Source organism: Xiphophorus couchianus, chromosome 9 (genome assembly GCF_001444195.1).
Source record: "Xiphophorus couchianus chromosome 9, X_couchianus-1.0, whole genome shotgun sequence".
Taxonomy (NCBI): domain Eukaryota; kingdom Metazoa; phylum Chordata; class Actinopteri; order Cyprinodontiformes; family Poeciliidae; genus Xiphophorus; species Xiphophorus couchianus.
The window spans coordinates 17,841,791-17,860,691 of NC_040236.1; the positions used below are offsets into that span (position 1 = coordinate 17,841,791).

General features: G+C 41.0%; 2 long non-coding RNA genes across 3 annotated transcripts in view; one reads left to right on the forward strand and one right to left on the reverse strand.

Moving 5' to 3' along the window:
* Positions 1 to 3,390: 3,390 nt before the first annotated feature.
* Positions 3,391 to 18,901, reverse strand: part of LOC114151277 (uncharacterized) — a 51,598-nt gene continuing 36,087 nt past the window's right edge. For both annotated transcript variants that reach the window (XR_003596909.1, XR_003596908.1), the window contains exon 4: positions 3,391 to 4,501. This is a non-coding gene — a long non-coding RNA (uncharacterized LOC114151277). The remainder of the gene's footprint in view (positions 4,502 to 18,901) is intronic.
* Positions 4,508 to 16,168, forward strand: LOC114151278 (uncharacterized). The gene is made up of 2 exons (XR_003596910.1): positions 4,508 to 6,450; positions 7,126 to 16,168. It is a non-coding gene; the product is annotated as an uncharacterized LOC114151278 (long non-coding RNA).

Below are 18,901 nucleotides of genomic sequence, written 5' to 3' on the forward strand. Positions count from 1 at the left end.
ATTCACAGTTACAGCATCCTTTATATTTCATTTCTGTCTCTTTAATAAAATAAACTGGAGGGCAGATTAATTAATAGCAGCATTCTCTTTCAGTTTGACAGCAAACTAGATCAGCTTTCGTTCAAAAACATACATCAGTGAATCTGAATGTCATGAAATAGCAATTCAGTGAAAATCATTCGTGGTCATTTTCAAAAAATGAGAATAAGCGTCTCGATGAGGCTCGTTTGTCAGATTAAAAGTACCTTTTGAAAATAACTTTTAAGCAGATATTATACCTACTTTTCTTTAAGCCCAAATTTCTGTATCAAAATGTTTTTTTCATTGGTTTGAAGTATTATTCTAATCTTAAATGATGCGTTTTGATCAGCTGTAGGTGGAGAATTATCACAGTTTACAGAATTGAAGGCTTGAAAACAATAAGTGTGTAATTAATTTATATAATGTGTTTCACTCAGTGAATTGAGTTACTGAAATAAATGAACTATTTAATAATATTCTAATTCATTGAATATGACTGTATATTCTAAAATAAAAATAAGATAGTAAAATATTCAGTATTTACTTCTGGTAGTTTTAATGATTATAGCTTAAAGTTATTTAACTATTTTTTTTTTCATTTTTAAATTTGAATGTTACATAAAGCTGTTTCGTAATATAGATGCGTTATGGTATGGCAATGTTATGAATGATAAAATAATGGGAAATGTTGCTGTATAGCAGACTTTCACTGACACTATCCATGAGGAGTGTAAGCCAAACACGGTCACCGCGAAAGAAGTATTCAAGCATTAGCCGGAAAGTTAAGTGGAAGGAAAAAGTGTGGTGCGCAAAATACAAACCACGGCCTTAGCAGGACTGTGAACAGAGCCTATTCAGGAATTTTACTTGGACTGTGGCTGGAATCGGAGCTTAAAAAATACCACATGCAAACAAATGTAGAACATGAGACACATCTCTAATTTTTTGTGTTAGGTCACTTCTGAACCTGAGATGAACTTCAGCTCCATGATAAAAAGTCTGCTCTTACGAAGAAATTAGTTTTGCATATCATTTGGAAACCAAGGTCTTGCATGTTGGAGGAAGAATTCAGCAGAACATAATTCAAGTTGCTCGTGGTCCAAGTTTCCATAGTCGGTGATTAAGTCAAACGTTGGCACTTAATACTTCCATTTGCTTTATAGAGATGAATGTTGTTGTTTTTTCCAGGAGGACTCACCCATACCAAAACTTTAATGACCATGGTCACGGTCCGTCACTCTATCTATGGGTGTCCTGATTCAGAGTTGAATCCAGCTGTCTGGCACGCTGGCCTGACAAAATCCCCATAGAGAATCTGTAAAGTTTTGTCAAGAGGACGATGAGAGTCACCAGACCCAACAATCCCAAGCTGAAACGTGCTTGCAGAACAACCTGATTTTCTTTGGTTCCTTAGCAGAACTGCAGGCAGATCAACTCCAAGACACATTGTGCAGGTTAACCAAAAACATATTAGACACAGTGACACAACTCACTACTGCATCAACAAATATTACAGATTTATTATCATTTCCTTTCACATATTATTAGCAGACTTTATAAATGAGAAGTTTCTCATTTAATTTCCCTTTAATTATAAGTTTGTTACAATTTGGCATAAAAATTTAAATCAGTAACTTTGTAGCGATTCGTTTCATTATCAGATTTTGGCACTTTTTTCTTTTTCTTTTTTTACATACAGAATACACATGTGTCATTAAACTGTCCCTATTTGTTATACAACCAGCCGGCCTTCTTCATCCTGCTGTTGGAGGCCTTTGTGTTGTTAACGGACCAGGATGTAATTAGAGGCCCTTCATGTACAAACAAGCAGTTGAGCAATTACAAGACAATTAACAGGCCCCTGAGAGTTTATTCAGGTCAGTAATGGGCCGCTCTTACAACCGCAGGATTTACCACAAATACACTGTGACTGGCAGGTAATAAATAATACCGGGGTTGTGTGGAAAAATCTTTTAGATTAAATCAATCGGAATGATTCGTTTTATGATAAAAGAGAACAACTAGTTTTATTTTATTTTATTTATAGTTATCTTAACATGGACTTTAAAGTGGTGTGATGTAAAGACAAATGTTTCAACAAAGGCTACTGCTTTCTGCTTGTCTCATCTGGACGGAGCGAACCCTGCTGTCAGACTGGTACACAGTATACAGAGTTTATGTGACATGATCCGTAACTCTATCTATAGGTGTTATGGTATCATTCCCACCATTAAAGAGGTTTTCCACCTTCCCTCTGACCTCCGCCTCGCCTCACAGGACACAGAAAACGACCTGATAGCAATGTCTTTTACTGTACAGAAGGGGAGCCGAGATGTGCGTGTGTGTGTGGGCTCATAGCAAGATGTGTGTGTGTGTGGCTGGTCACTCTGCGACGTTAGGGAGCGTCCAGCAAACGGAGCGTCTGTCCAGTGAGAGTGGGGGAATCTGGCACGGCCAGTAAGCATGTATATCAGGCCATCTCACGGCTGGCTGGACGCTCCCTGGGTGGCCCGCCGTGGTCAATACTGCACTGGTGACTGGACACACAGAATGGGATAATCTTGCTTTCTTTCGGGGGCCACAGTGCACTCATACAGGTCTGCTTTTTATGCCAGCTTGACCATGGAGGCTATAGCTTGCCCGGTGCTATGATTTCAGGTCGGGACCAGTGGGGGGGGGGCTGGACTGAGAGAGGGGACAGTGTTGTTGGGGATAGCAAAGGGGAGGGCTGGATGAGTCCATTTCAGCCAAAGCAGTGGAGCACACTGGGGGGCATTGGGGCATCGCCTCCACTGGCTGTTGGGAGGGGAAAACAAAAGGGGGTGTGGTTCCCACAAAAAAAAAACCTAGAATCTGTGTGTGAGTGTGTGTGTGGTAATGAATGTGCATCTTTGTTCAAACTTTCCTTCAGCTCCAGCAACTCGTTTTAACGCCCCCGCTGTTCACGTACAAAGACGCATAATTGACACTGCAGATTAAGGCCACTGGGGTCTGACTGTTCTCCCAAAACGTCCCACTCTACTGGAATATCAGGAAATATAATTTCTAACACCTTCATGTGCTGAAACAGGGTGATTTTCTCTAAAATGAGACATTATTCTGGTAATTAATCATTTAAAACACCAGAAACAAATTGTTTTCCAGGCCAAATTTCTTCAAAGCACAATAAACTAAAGCAGAAGAACAAGGTTATATAAAAAAAGGGGGGGAAACTTGTTACTTTAACATTAGCACATCACTTTCTGTCAAACAGAAAGAAGAATATTGGAGTTGAACATGAAAATAAATTTTGAACGTGCGTTCCAGGAAATGTATTTCCTGGATACAAAGAAACATTAGAAGAATAAAGAAAAAAGAAAAAAACAAACAAAGGAGGCAGCAGCTTTTTATTTCACATTTGTATCAGTTTTATTTAAGATTTCAGAATATTATAACAGTAATCTGCGGTTCAAGAAAAATTATTCATCTCACAATCACAAATATTATACAGCATCCTTTTATAACTATTGCTAATGATGTGGAAGAAATATTAGTTTTTTTGCAGTAGCATAATCTCACACTAAAAACGTCAAACTTTAATTTAAGAGAAAATATTTTTCCTAAAAAAGAAATGAACAAATTGTTTTCCTTTTACAAAATCCAAAGCACCAATATTCTTCACACAATCCTCACTAAATAGACCTAACTTAAGCATTGTTTCTAAAAATCCAAATATTTTTTCACCGTTTTGATCTGAGTAATTTTATTCCAGTCTTGAAAATGGGAGAGAGAAGAGAATGTGCCAAGTAAGGCAGGAATTAACTACATTAAAATAACCAGCTGGGTTAACAGGCCACGACTGGAGTCAGGGGAATAATGGAAAATGTTAAAAGAACTGAAACAGTGACAAAGAAGGCTCAAAGAGGGCCGAAGTTGATCTTGTAACCATGAGGATACTGGTAAAAGAGGTAAAATAAAATCTCTAAACCTCAATGAAAATAGCAGCATTCTTTTTTGGGTGCAATCGTGCTGCTGCTGCTGCAAAAAAGAAATTGTTTTCAGGCTTTTTAGTTATCTCTATCAGCCTTTGAAAGTGCAGGGTGCTGTATCTGAAAATGCTGTTTTTAGGGGAAAAAAATAGAAATGCAAGTTTTATTTTTTTTTTAGCAAAGTCGTATTGCACGATTTTAAACATGGCGGACTGCAAGTTACAGACAAATCTGCAGAATAAAAGATGATTAAAAAAAACAACAAAACATCAGAAAAAATTTAACGTTTAAACTCACCTTTCGAAGCGGCTCCTCTATACCTGATGTCTTAAGGAAAAGACGCGGATTATCTGCCCCAAACGGTGCAGCTAACTTATCATGTAGGTGGGAAGCTGGACCAGGCTAACCGTGCAGCTAGCTAAAGGAGGCATGTGTGCTGTCTTGTGTTTTAAGGCCCAATGTTGAGAAAGGGCCCATTGTTAATCCTCATGGTGGTCTTTCACCGACCGCATCTGTAAATACATGAAATATGGAGAGAGAAAAAAATTGATCAATTGAATAATTCTAGAAACTTTGTAAATCGTCTCAACGTTCTTTCCAGACACTGAGAGGACTTCTTACACAAATGCATGAGCAGATTGATGTATTTTTTAAACATGGGACTGCACAATTTCTGAGTATATATATCATAACAGCTCTGCACATGCGTCTGACAGCCTGGAGCGTGTCATCGCCCCAGACTCATATAACTGTTAAAGTTAACGGCAGGAGGAGGGGTGTGCTCGTACATTTGTTTGTGCGTCCATCAGCTGTCTTTATCAATGCCGTGTGCGACCCTGGAGCTAGCAGACAGCCAGGGGTTAAAGGTCAAAGCAGAGCCTGTCTGGGCTTCCTGCCTGACCCCAGTGGCTGCGAGCGCTGGCGTGCACTCATATGCAGAAAACTGGGTGCTTTCAGGGAGGGAGGGCCGGTTCAACCGTCTACCAGACTAATATCACCTTTGGGATTAGGATCCAGACAAAAATAAATTGACCCCAAACCCCTCTCTTCCCACACACACACACACACACGCACACGCCAGATTTGCCTGGTCATAAAATAGGACTAGCAGAGGTGCTGAGTCTGAGAGGAACATCTAATTATCTTTTAGAGCTGAGTTAGAGGGATGAGTGGAGGAGAACAAGGAGGTTCAACGGAGCCAATAACATGCAAGCCAACAGCGTAAGACAGTTGTTTTAGCCAGGATAGAGACGAAAAAAACAAATTCTGTAAGGTGGTGATTTAAAAATTGGGAACACTGTATGATTAAGAAGGAAAAAGATGTAACATATGATAAGTTTATATCGCTGTGGTAACCCAAATTTAGATTTTGCAGCGTAAAATAGCCTGAAGCACAACTTCGGTGTAAAACGACATCAGAATGCTTGTAAAAGAGAGAGAGAGAAGGGAAGAGAGAGAAAAAAATCCCAAATCAAAGAGATCTCAGCTAAATGAAACAAGGAACAAAAGGTCAAAATCAGAGGCTGCCAAGCCATCGGGAAAACTCGCTAAATAAGCCGGAGTGTTAAGCCTGCTAATCCCCCCGTATTATTGCAACATCTGTGAGGCCTAGAGGGGCTCTGTCAGCGTACGCCGAGACAGATGTAAACAATATCCTGCCTGAAAACGAAGAGGGTTTGTTTAGGTATCGAAAACCGCCAACGGTATGCGAAAAGAAGGTTGAAGTGACGCGGCGAATGTAAAGCAGGTGAACCGGGAGAGACGGGGGAGTGGGAAGAAGCGATGGAAGTGAGCGAGTAACAAAAGCTTGATGCAGAAGAGGTAGTGAGAGTGGGTTTTTTTTTGTTTTTTTTTGAGTTGTTGGGATACAGCTTGAAGGTGGTGGAAAAAAAAAAACAAAAAACGGAGGTGACAGCATCCCGGAAAGACGGCACACCTGCGGACCAGGCTGACGAGACGCCAGGGAGACGAAGATAATTTATGCAGAGAGTGTCTGGCATCCCGTGAATAGTCCAGAGAACTGAAAGGGGGGAGCTGCTTGTGGGTGCTAGCAGTGTGAAGGAAGGAAGAGATGGGGGGGGAGGGTGCTTTTTTAAACGAGGGGGCTCAAAGGCTGCTCTTTCTGCTCGATTCAGCCGAAGCTGTCCATCTGACGTCCCATTAAGATTTGGGACAGGACATGTGGAACTAGGCATTGAAGAGGAGCGGGAATGGGGGTGGTGGGGGGGATAGGCACAGAGGTGAACGAGAGGCTCTTACCACCCACTCCAGTCTACTTCTTCATTTTGGCTATACGTATTAGATCCACAGAGCTGTATGTCTGCTAATCTGCATGCTAATTTCCTTTCATCACAAACCAGAACCTCATAAAGGACCAGGGACGGGCTCTGGGCAGACACAAGCTACTCAGCTGAAGTCTGGCTGAATGAGAGGTCATAAGAGCGCTTCAACCGCCTGGCTGGTAAATCAACTCATCACATTATTGTTTTATGTTGTGGGAGCCCAATTCTGTCTTTAATTCTTTGTTTAAACCTTAAAATGTACTTTTTATGCAAATGCCTTGACATTGTTGAAGGATTTGCCCTTTTTGATCAAAGAGCCAAAAAATGTCATATGACAGGCCAACAAAAACTAGTTCATAATTCTGCAATAAGCAAAAAAAAAAATTATTATGTGGTTTTACTTTTCAAATTGTTTTACAGATAAAAATGGAAAAGTTTGGTGTGCTTTCATTTCTAGCCCCCAACTGAGTCAACACTTATTAAAACTTCTGATTATAGCAGCAAGTCTTCAGAAGAGTGTTTTGAAGAAGTTTGGCTATTCTTCTTCAAACAGCTCAAGAGCTGGCTGGCTGGATAAAAAGCATCTGTTGGCATTTTTTCTCAATTTGATTAAGCTTAAACTTTGACTGGGCCATTGCCAAACGTTAACATGGTTTGACTTACAGCACTCCACAGTAGATTTATGTTCACTATTGTGCTGGAAGGGGAACCTTTTTCCCCTTTAGACTTCCATTTTTCTATCGACTCAGACCCGCTTCCACAGCACGATACTGCCAACACTGAGTTTCACAGCAGGGGATACGTGGCCTACGACAAACTGTAAAAGCCTCTTCTTTTGACTTTTTTTTTTTCAGCACTGACTCTTCCTGAAACTCCTCCATAAGATGAGTCATTTGGCAAAAAAAAAGCTGTGGATTTGATTCCAGACACCCTCCACCATCACTGACCAGTCCCTTGTTTCTATGCTTTGCTTCGTACAAACGGTCTGGACCCTTGTCTATTGAGAATGCTACTGGAGAAATCCAGTTCAATATAAGAAAGCCCAAAGGGAGCACTGAAGGGAAATGAGAACACAATGGCAAGGGTAATGAATATCATTTGCTTTAGCAAAACCATGTCTCATTTCTTTTACACTCCACAACTATGCACCGTTTTGTGTTGGCCTATCAAATAAAATTCCAATAAAACTCAATTCAAGTTTGTATTTGTGACAAAGTACAAAGAATGAATGCCTTTGAGTAGCACTGAAAAATCTTTTCGTAAGATTCCCTTTTCACGTAAAAGATTTCCTAAGGATGGACATAACTGAAACAAAATTTCAACAGTGTGACTTCAGGACTTTGTCAGATAACACAACGAAAAGGTTAGCCATAGGCAGCAGTCTTGACATGTAGGAACATCAGCAGAGGCTGGCATCAACCTTTAAAATCATGGAGCAGTTTTGATTTGAAAGTGAGGAGACAGACTGTATGCCTCGTGCATTTGAATCCTGGCCAATTGCCAGGTGAAACCGTGCACGTGCGTGCGTGTATGCGTGCACGCATGCGTGCGGGTGTGTGTGTGTGTGTGTGTGTGTGTGGGCCAAGCGAGAAGCGCAGCGACCAGGGTGACGTTTGAGTCCGATGATGCAGGCGGACAGTTTAATGACAGTCCTCGCCCTGAAACATTCAGACCGGTGAGCACCTCGGATGTATACGCACCATATGACAAGTGCAACTATACGTGTGATGTACGGTGTGGCGTTTTCTGCAAAAGACGAGCAGAACTGGTGAAAATGAAACAGGAGAAATATCTTAATGCTTACGACCCTAAGCAAAAAAAAAAAAAAAAAAAAGAGTTTCAGGCTTTGCCCTTCGACACAGAGGACGACAAACGCTGCGTTAAAAACTGTCCTTTGCTGGCGCTAATTAAAGCAAGTGTTAGAAGCGCCGCGGATGTTGGTCATGTTTCTTTAAAGAGCGGCGTAAGTAAAGAGCCATTCACTGTGCCGGCAGACACTGGACCCTTTGTGTTTGTGTGTGTGTGTGTGTGTGTGTGTGTGTGTGTGTGTGTGTGTGTGTGTGTGTGTGCAGAGTTGTGCCTGGCTGTGGACTTGCATCTTATTCAGCAGCACAGGTCTGGACTTGAATTTGGTGCCCAAACAAAGACATAGAGCCACCTCATTAAAAAAAAAACAACAAAAAAAAACATGTCATTGGATCAGACCTAGACTCAATTGTGAGATTTTTTTTCTTCCTTCTTCCACCTACCATAAGCGACCGTGACTGCAGAGGAGTTGAATAAGAGGCCGGGTAGAGGCCTGGCGGTGGAGCGCCACGCCACATCCCTACGGGAGCCTCCCCTTCACAGAGGGGGGTTGCATTTAATGCTTTGTTAGTGTGTTAACACGGCTTTTTAAAGCACCTCTTTATGGAGTCGGCTAAGCAAACTGCAGAGCCTGGTTTTCTTGGGACAGAAGGAGAACGTGGAAAAACAAAAAAACACAGGAGAATCAATAAGGGAGAAGAAACGGTTTGATTTATTGTAAAATGCAGTGCCTTGGAAAAGTCTTCATCATTGATCATATTTTGTCATGACACTTTAAGCTGATTTTAAGGTTTTAAGATTTTATTTTATTTTCTTTTACAAGTAAAATCTGAAAAGTGAAACACGAATTTATTCTAAGTCAGTGTACTTTGTAGAATTACTTTTCTCCATTTCAAGTTTTTAGGGGTAGGTTTCCACCATGTTTTTTTTATTAAGAGTCTCATCTAGGTTCTCAGATGGATTTAGATCTGGATATTGAGTGAATCAGCCACATTTTGGCGCCACCTGTGTCTCTTTAGGGGCTTTCAAATGTATAAAAAAATTATATTGAACTGAGCAGAACATCTAAACATAAAAATATTCTTGTTTCAAAAGGTCAGTCTTATATTTCTTTTTAATTGTTTTCTTGCAATATTTGCATAAAGCTTTAAGAACAACATGGCACTAATTACTTGGTTTTTGGTTTTTTGATCATTTTCTTTACCGTTAGGTAACAAAGTATGCACTGTCACCCCCTTGTCTTCCATTTTCTTTTATTGCAAAGCGTTGAAATTTTTACTTCTTTGATATAAAGTTTAAGTTTTTAAATATAATGGTTAATTACAACATGTATTCGAGGTTTTCTTCGAGGTTTGCCCTGCATTTCGCTCTACCCGCCTTCCCATCAACGACAACTCGCTTCCCCGTCTCTCCTGAAGCTAAGCATTCCCTCAGCATGATACTGCCACCACCAGTGGGGAAGATGACATATAGGGTGATATACAGTGTTGCATTGCCAGCAGCACCACCATGATGTCTTGCTTGTAAGCCATTTTGATCTCATCTGAGCTTTTCCTTCAGCTTCACTGTTATGTTCCGCTCTATGTTGGTCTTTTACATAAAATAAAAATAAAACATATTGAACTTTACAGAATGAAATAAAACCTAAATGTCTTCAAGTGGCATGAATAGTTTGCCGTGCAAATCGTAATTAAGCCAAGTGTGAATATTGCTATTATTCGACCAAAATAACTCGGCAAATACGGATCTCGGGCAGAGGAGAGTGAACTTGAGTGCTGCTGAGTGCAGCACAACCCGGTCACTGACAAACTGCTCCTTGTCCCTGTGTCCTCTGACACAGTCAGCACACATGTTTACCCAGAGGACCACAGTCATCCTGCAGGTGAAACAATAGCTTTGTTACGAGCATAAGCATGTGTTTTTGTGTGTGTGCGTGTGTGTGTGGGTGTGCCAAACACGGCCCTGCTTGAGAAACCTGTGCTGGAGACTTAGTCAGTCTCCCAGGGCTTCTGAGATGACAGTGAAACGAATGGCAATGAACTTGAGACAAGTTCACAACGTTAGAGAGGAGGCAGAGCAGAGCAGCACAGCTTCCTTGTGTGCATAATGTGTGTGTGAGTGTAATAAGGATGCACTCAGAGAACATCGCAGTATGTGCGGAGTGTCGAGCTGCGGCGAGGAGCACCCACTCAGATGAAAATGTGCATGCATGTCTCCCCTAGTCTCCCCTCCCTCTCCCCTCTGGCCATGCATACGCAGCAAGGACCCCACTCTCGCTGTTCCAATGCTGTCTGCTGAGTGCCTGATGAAAAAGCAAAAACGACAAAAGGGGTCCACACGGCTAAAGGCGAGAAAATGCACATTTGTTAAACAATGGATTTAAAAGGGTTTCTCAGACACATTAGTAGGGGTTCACCTCACTGTATGCGTCACCGGACGTGCTGCTATTTTCGCTATCTGAAATAAAAAGGGGGGGCGGAGGATGTGCCTACAGCTGCCACATCAACACAGGCATGATGGTTTGCAGAGGGCAGAGAATGCATCTGAATACATTTACATAGCGATGGTGGCATGTTGACAGAAGTGCTGCTGAGAACGCTTTGAGCTCATCACTGTCCTCAAAAAAGTAAAGGAACGGTTGTAAGGAGGGTGCGCTGGAGGGGACGGCTGCTCAGAGTGGAGAAACCGTCACTTTTTCTTCAGAAGAATCAGGAGAGACGGTGCGCCTTATCTACTCCGCAGGAGGCTCAGTCACAATGGGCCTTCCTTATTGTAAAAATAGAAATAAAGTATATAAACTGCAAACACATTCATAGTAAAAAACCCAAAACAAAACAAACAAGAAAAAACCCCAAAACAATGAGTCCTGAAGCAGAATGTTGTGGCACGATGGTAAAAGCAAAAAAACAAAAAAACCCAACTATCTTTATGCACAGAATCTTATAGTATGTATATTTACGTGTACAGGAACAGTAAAAACCTTTCCTCTGTAGATTGTAAATGTGATTTTAACAAGTATGAAAGTATTTCACATATGGGAATTTTAAAATTTATAGATGTTAGTAAAAGATCGATAGGTTTTATAATAAACATAAATTAGAAAACAGGGCAATGGTATTTGTTGACATTATGAAACAATTTCCTGGGTAACTGTAAAACACAATTCTGATTCTTAACGCACAGACCAGTAATACAATAAGTTACAATAGTCAGACTCCTACTTTAGTGTGCTTCACTGGGAAGTGAAGTAGAAGGAAGATAGTTTTATGTTTTCTTTCTAATAAAAATCTAAAATACTGTTGCTAACCTATCAAAACCGTTGAACATTTTGAAATTTTACCGTGTTATAACAACATACTTTGATATATTTTTATTAGGATCTTTACGACTTGACCGAAAAAACATAGCCTATATTTGCAACACCAAAGAAAAACGAATCATGCTTTCTAAAATGTTTTACAAGCTAAAAACGTGAAAAGTGTGGCGCGTTTTATATTCAGCCCCCCTGAATATAGTCTTTGTTGAACTTGAAGATACAAATTGAATTGCCGTATGTTTCCACCAACTTTTCACACCTACAGACTTCAATTTTCGCCCCTTCTTCTTTGCAAAATACCAGTTTGTTCAGTCACATCAGGTGGAGAGCATCAATTTTCTATTCTTGCCAGATTTCAATCAGATTTCAATCTGGGCATTGCTTAATCATCAATAAGCTCTGGTCTCTGATTTCATTGTAGCTCTGGCTGCAAGTTTAGGGAAGGTGTTTCTCCTGTCCTCATCCAAAGCGTTTAAAAAGGCTTTCTCCCAGGATTGCCTCATATTTAACTCTTTCCAGTGAAGAACTGCTGTCTTGAAAGCCGAAGAAAAACATCCTCAGAAAAACATGCTGCCAACAAAATGTCCACATCCAGGGCAATGTGTAGTTTTAGTTTTTCACGGCACATAACATTTTGGATGCAGGCTTAAAAGATCAATTTTAATCTAATCTCACCAGGACAGCTCCTTTCACATATTATCCGTCTCCTGTATTATTAGTGGAAAACTACAAATGCTAATTTTAATGGTTTTCTTTCAACAGCAGCTGTCCTTTTGGTACCCTTCCAGATAAAACAGTCTAAATACCAAAGAATATCACTTAAAAAAAAAAAAAAAAATTGCATTCAGTACTCATAAAAAAATAAAAAAACATTTAAAAAGATTTTAATCAAATGTAAACCTGAGCACAGCCCTGGGTGAAGAGCAGGTTTTTCTTATGGAGAAAGTCACTTTAATTTTGAAAAGCAAAACAGGAAGGTAGCAGAAGGAGCGCTGCGATAAACCTCTTGCAGATATAGTCAGCTAACGAAACCATCCTGTCAGATCATTGCCTGAGGAGAGCAGGAGGGGGAAGGAGAGACGGCAAGAAGGGGAAGAGAGCAAAACAGGGGTGAAAAGGGTCAGCAGGGAGGAAGGCTAAACCCCAGAAGCAAGCAAAAGATTGTGTGTGTAGTGCATTTATATTTTAGCATGTGTGTGTGTGAGTGTGTGGGTGTGCATGTGTGTCAACCCCAGCTGGGCAGACATTTACTTGACATGCTGATAGGGATTTAAGCAGTGGGTGGGTGGTGTATCTGACCAAGGTGAGTGAATGAGCAGAGAAGGGGAGCCTGTGGGGATCGGAGGATGATAGGAGGAGGGGGCGGCGGTGGCGGCAGTGGAGGAAGCAGGAGGGTTAGGGATTTTTTCTTTTTTTTTATTATTTGGACCAGAGGGGCTCACAAAACTGCTGTTACTAAGCTTGATTTCAGAGCGAGTTGAGACGATTAGAAGACGGGGGCAGAAACGTGCGGGGAAACGAGGACGAGGGAGGTGGGTTTTTGTAGAGGGGAAACCCTCCAGGCTGTCCAGGAGAAGGGGGACTGGTCTATTGAGGTGGTGAGGGAAAGAGGGTCCTTCTTTCAGACTCTCTAATGAAGCATAAGTCCATGGTGGAGAAAGAAAGCAGGCAACTGCTGCGCATGTTAGCTTGGTGCCTGAGCTCCTCTACATTTCTCTCCTCTGTTTTCCTTCCTCACTTTTCCACAACCCGTCGTTCTCCTCTCCTCCCCTTGAGCGCGGCGTCCCTCCTCTTAAAGGGCTGTTGATTCTCAAACGCTATGTGCGTAGTGAGTGTCAACTCTCAGGCTCAGCCGCTGAATGATTTGATGGAAGAAGAACCAACTAAATTTCACCTAAAAGGAGTCACCGAGTGATTTTATTAAGACTATGTGATACATGTGCTGGAGAAACAACAAAGCCCATCAGTGTTCTGAATGGTAAATTCAGATCACTGATCACTTTTTTTTTGTCCTTGACATGGACAAAACAAAACAGACCGATCATTGAATTGAAGAGAACCTGAGCACAAAACCCTCAGCACCAACAACTATGAAGCAAAGAAAATAGATATTTGAATCGCCCTAATCAGAATTCTGCGGCAGATTTCCAATCTGTGGGTTTTATAAAACTTTTACCTGGAACTCTCTTTAACAACGCTAATACAGGAGCATATAAAAACAGTTTGAAACACCTTTTACTACCCCCACGCTATAATGGGGAAGTCAATATTTGTAGTAGGAGCAGGGCTGCAATATCACACAATGTGTGTAGGGAAGAAAAGTCACTCTAGAAGAGGATTTGCGATTATTTCCAAAGACAAAATGATTACCTGAGTTACTAGTTAGCATTGTTCCCTGTACAAAGTGAAACAACATAAAATCGAACAATTTCAAAAGATTGATGACATTTGAAAAGCTGAGATTGGAAGGATAAGACGAAGCATCTTTGTGTAATAGCCTTCCTGGTGTCGCACAGCCTAAGCCATAGATATGTCTCAACATGTCATAGAAAATAATTTTCTTTCAATGAGTTGCATTTCTCTGCTTCCTCTAGGTTTTTTTTGAAACACCTCATTGTTACGAAATAAACCTAACTTTAAGTCTTTTCTTACTTAGTGACAATAACTCTCTTCTGCATTGAAGAGCGTTATTGTCAATGTGACTTGGTAACTCATGCTTATGCATAGTGCATTTACACACTAGGTTAAGCAAAAACAAACAGTTTTTGTAGCTTCCAGTGATCACCAGTCAAGGCCAATAAAAGATCCGTAAGATTATCAACCTCCAGTGATCTGATGTGGTCAAAGAACACCAACGAGATTGTGAAATTCACCCAGGAGGAACTGAACCCCCTGAGGAAACTGAAACAATCACTTGCAACGAGCCTCACAACCTTCAGCAGGGCTGTGGTTGACAGTATGTTGACGCAATGCATTTAAATGTGGTGTTCCTTGTGCGATATGGCAGACAAGAGGGCACTGTGGAGGAAAGTGTGGGGCAATGAGAAGGTCACTGGAGTATCTCTACCCTCTTTCCATGACATGTTTTAGAGTCGCAGAAGGAGTTCTGAAGTGTTGCCGTCAGGCGAGCAAAACACCAAAATGAGAAGCAGAACTGTCAAAGTGCAAAAAACAGTCTCGCCCTCTAACTGTTAAAATGTTCAACTACACATTTGCAATCATGTCTTGTATCGGTTTCATTTATCTCTGGTTTCTCTTTTCTAACTGTTTGATTATTTTTTCCCGCTACTATGTTTTAAATCCCAGAGAATCCCTGTCTTATTTTGATGTCTGCAAATTAGCCTGCAATGAAATGCCAATAAATTGATTTGGACAATTTCTTTTTTTTCAAATCAAAGATCCAGTCAAAGCATTCAAAAGTGATGCATGTAATGAAAGAGCTACATGTCTGACGGAGGCGTGCACAGTCGATGAACCCTGAGCCGACATGTTAAATTACAGAAGGCAGCAGACTGAGACAGACAAGAGGGGCTGTCAAAGCGTCTGACTTGGTTTGACCGTGTTCGGTTCGGGGGGGTGGGAGGTGTTTGACCGTGGGCTCAACTGGGCTGAGGCGACTGATATCTGGGACAATTTGGCTCTGGGCCGAATGGAGACTGGCCAAAGGGCTGACTGAAGGGGTTCGGATTCCCCTTTTACCTCCCCACTCTGCTCATCCCCGGAGCGAGGTAATATGAAGCAGCTTATAAAATAAGCAAACACAGAGGCAGCCAAACAGCGAGAGGCAGACTAACACTGCACGCTGCTCTACGCCGTGATGATGACCCCTTTACCCCCTCTCCCTCTAACCTTGACCCTTGAGGTCCTTCTTAACCTATTTCTGAATGGAAGTCAGTGCAGCTGGGGTGTCTAGCCGCAAACTAATCACAACCCCCTCCCTCGTCGTGGAGCTTGTTCCCACGCCTCCTCTGACCGAAGCGCTGCCTCTCCATTTGAATTGTCAGGCTTAATATTTATGTGGCTGCCTGTCTCTGAAAAAAAGTAAAAATAAAAAAAACAACACCATAGTGAGCGGTTTAAAATAAAATAACAATTTTCCTTTTCGATTAAATTTGGGAGGCTTTTTTTTTTTTCTTTTTTGCTTATTCTAACACTGCAATGTTCCTTTCTGGTTTGTGCCTCAGCTTCCATCTGCCAGTTTCTCTCCATGGCCCCAATAATCTATTCAGCCTGAGCACACAAGCGCGCCGTATAATGTACATGCAACAATGTGAGCGTGAAGGCTCATACACGTCATTCGGCAGGGGGTTCAAACCCCACCACCTTCACATTTTCATTACGACCAAGACCTGGGCCCGTGTAGCACAGCAGCGTGGCCTTTTGCTTGGCGAGCAGGCAGTTTAATCACACATACGGCACTACTCCATTTTCATTTCCTTTTCATACAGCCTCCATTCCACTCCAGCTTCATAATTCTCCCCCCTCGGAGCTGTCTAGCCCATCTGAGTGTTTGCAGCCTGTTGAAATGACATAATCAGTGACTTGGATAAATGCCTGACTGTTTTTCCCTGAGTCTATAATCAGACTTGGGGGCTCGGCGTTGGAGTTACGAGAAAAGCACGGCAGCCCACACTTGATTCAGGAATTACTTCCTAAGATGGGTAGTTTCACCTAAAGAACGTGCTCAAGCACCAGTGAAATGAAATGGGTTTGGTCTACTATGCATCATGTTGGTGCTAACCCCTATTATATATATATATATATATATATATATATATATATATATATATATATATATATATATATATACACGCAGTACAGACCAAAAGTTTGGACACACCTTCTAATTCAATGGGTTTTCTTTATTTTCATGACTATTTATAAGGCAAGAAATCCCACTTATTAACCTGACAGGGCAACACCTATGAAGTGAAAACCATTTCAGGTGACGACCTCTTGAAGCTCATCAAGAAAATGCAGAGTGTGTGCAAAGCACTAATCACAGCAAAAGGTTGCTACTTTGAAGAAACTAGAATATAAGGGGTATTTTCAGTTGTTTTACACTTTTTTGTTTAGTGCATATTTCCACATGTGTTATTCATAGTTTTGATGCCTTCAGTGTGAATCTACAATGTCAATAGTCATGAAAATAAAGGAAACTCATTGAATTAAAAGGTGTGTCCAAACCTTTGGTCTGTACTGTATATATAAATGATATAATCCAAAAATAAAGCTTAACATCATGGAATAGAGTCACAAATGTAAATAGGCTGGTGAATGATATCGGATAATTGTTTGCTGAATAAAAAAATATGAATTTTATCTATTTTCAAAGCAAGCAAAAGCAAATTACCGGTACCCAATCTGTAGCAGAGTGTGCTAGCAGCAACCCTCTTCAGTGTAAAAGTTGCCACACTTAAAAGAACAGTCATAGATGACTATTTTGGTTAAAGGAATGTGGTTTACAGATTAATGCAAAGCAACCCTCATCCATACCATCCCTACACAAAACCACAATAAGCAGTAGATGTGTGCATATTGATGAGGGAAATAATATGGTCACAGCCCTTAAAGGCAATAAAAAATGTCATTATAGAATAACAGGGCTGCTATCTACTTTCTAAAGAAATACTTGAGAGCGTATTTCATATCAATGTACTGATATGGTCATATCAGTACATTTGTATACTTTAGAAAATGTAATGCATTTACCTAAATCAATTCACTAATTGCCCTTTTTCACTAGTGCCTACTCAGGTCAGCTTGAAATGGCTTTACCACGTAACTGTATAAGCGGAAACCCTTGTACAGTTACGTGGTACCAGTAGGTACTGGTACCAATCCCTTTACCAGCGCCTACTTAGCTGGGATTCCAAGCATGCCATGTCAGACTGAAAACGTGACCTCAGAAGACTGTCGGTTGTTGATTGGCTGAGGAGCTGAATCGCTGGTTGCGTCCATTACAACAATCCGATCGTCCATTTCTGAAAACTCACAACAGCGACTGGGCATATTTTTTTTAAGCAGCAGACGACAGGAGGTCTAATATTTTAAAGATATTACACAAAGAGGCTGCTGAAATAAGATGCTAACTATTTTGTTTTGTAATTATTTTGTCTCCTTAAGTATACCAACTTGTTTCTGGAAGTGATATTGCAATGAAGGACAGGCCCTAGCAGAGTCACGACTTTAATCTCATAGAGAATCTGAGGAGAAAGGCTAAAAATTAGGAGGACGAGAAAGAAGTGTTTCAACCATAAAACCTCATAACTAAAGATAAACTGCTAAAACACAAACCTTCAATGCCCTTAAAGAAATTTTCCACCAATTATAAATCATTCCAGACATGCCACTTTCAACAAAATGTAAACTTAAAACAGATCAAATATTTTTCTAAGCGTATGCTCTATTTTATTCTTTTATTATCTTTTGGGAGATGCCTATCCCATCTCCTATTAGAAACAAACTATAATATAAAACAATAATGCTAATCTAAATCTCCCAGGGATATGCTGTAATATGAGCAGAATTGATGCAAAGATGTACTTTTTTAACATGTGAATCTGACTCTGTGGGATTTGAGTAAAAAAAACCAAAAAACTAGATCCCTTTGGTCTCACCAGTGGGAAGAGAGATGTGTGAAACAGCCCAGGATGAATTGAGTGATGGCTGTAAATGCTTTCAGCAACTATTACTTCAGAGGGTGCACCACACTCAATCAATACCTAAGCAAATAAAAAGCAAAGGGGCAGACAGAATGAGAAAAGCTGCAGTGGACTGGATGACAATAACCCGCACAAATGAACACCCAACACTCAAGTCGATCTGTGAAAATATGCTTCAATATTCTTGGTTTTATACAACCCAAGAAAACCTTTTGACTGTTTGTGGCTCAGTAGCATTCAGGTGCTTTCCTCTTGAGCATGAGGGCTTATATTTTAAAACAGACACATAAATCATGCCACGCTGAATAGATTTAGCAGAAGATAAACGTTGGTAATGATAGTAACTTGAAAAGGTGATGAAATCTAAAATTAACAGTGTGGGACGCTTCCAGCAAAACACCTTAAGGATTTCAATCCGCAAGTTTTAAACTCCAGCCATGCGACAGACTGGCGACCTGTCCAGGGTGTACCCCGCCTCCCGCCTGGAACGTAGCTGGAGATAGGCACCAGCAACCCTCCCGACCCCATTAGGGACAAGGGTGAACAGAAAATGGATGGATGGATGGATGGATGGATGGATGGATGGATGGATGGATGGATAGATGGAAGTTTTAAACTCCAACCGCCAAATAAACACCATACATTCAAGGTCCTGAAATGTTGTCCACATAATCCAAGGTGTGTTCGTCTTGCACGTGCTCTGTGTATTGAATTATGAATAACTGCAGTAGCATAGTCACACACACGCACGCACGCACACACACACACACGCACGCCCACACACAGCCACTGTCATTAGCGTAAAAGCTTTCAGCAGGGCTCCGTGTTTTGGAGGGCTTCCTC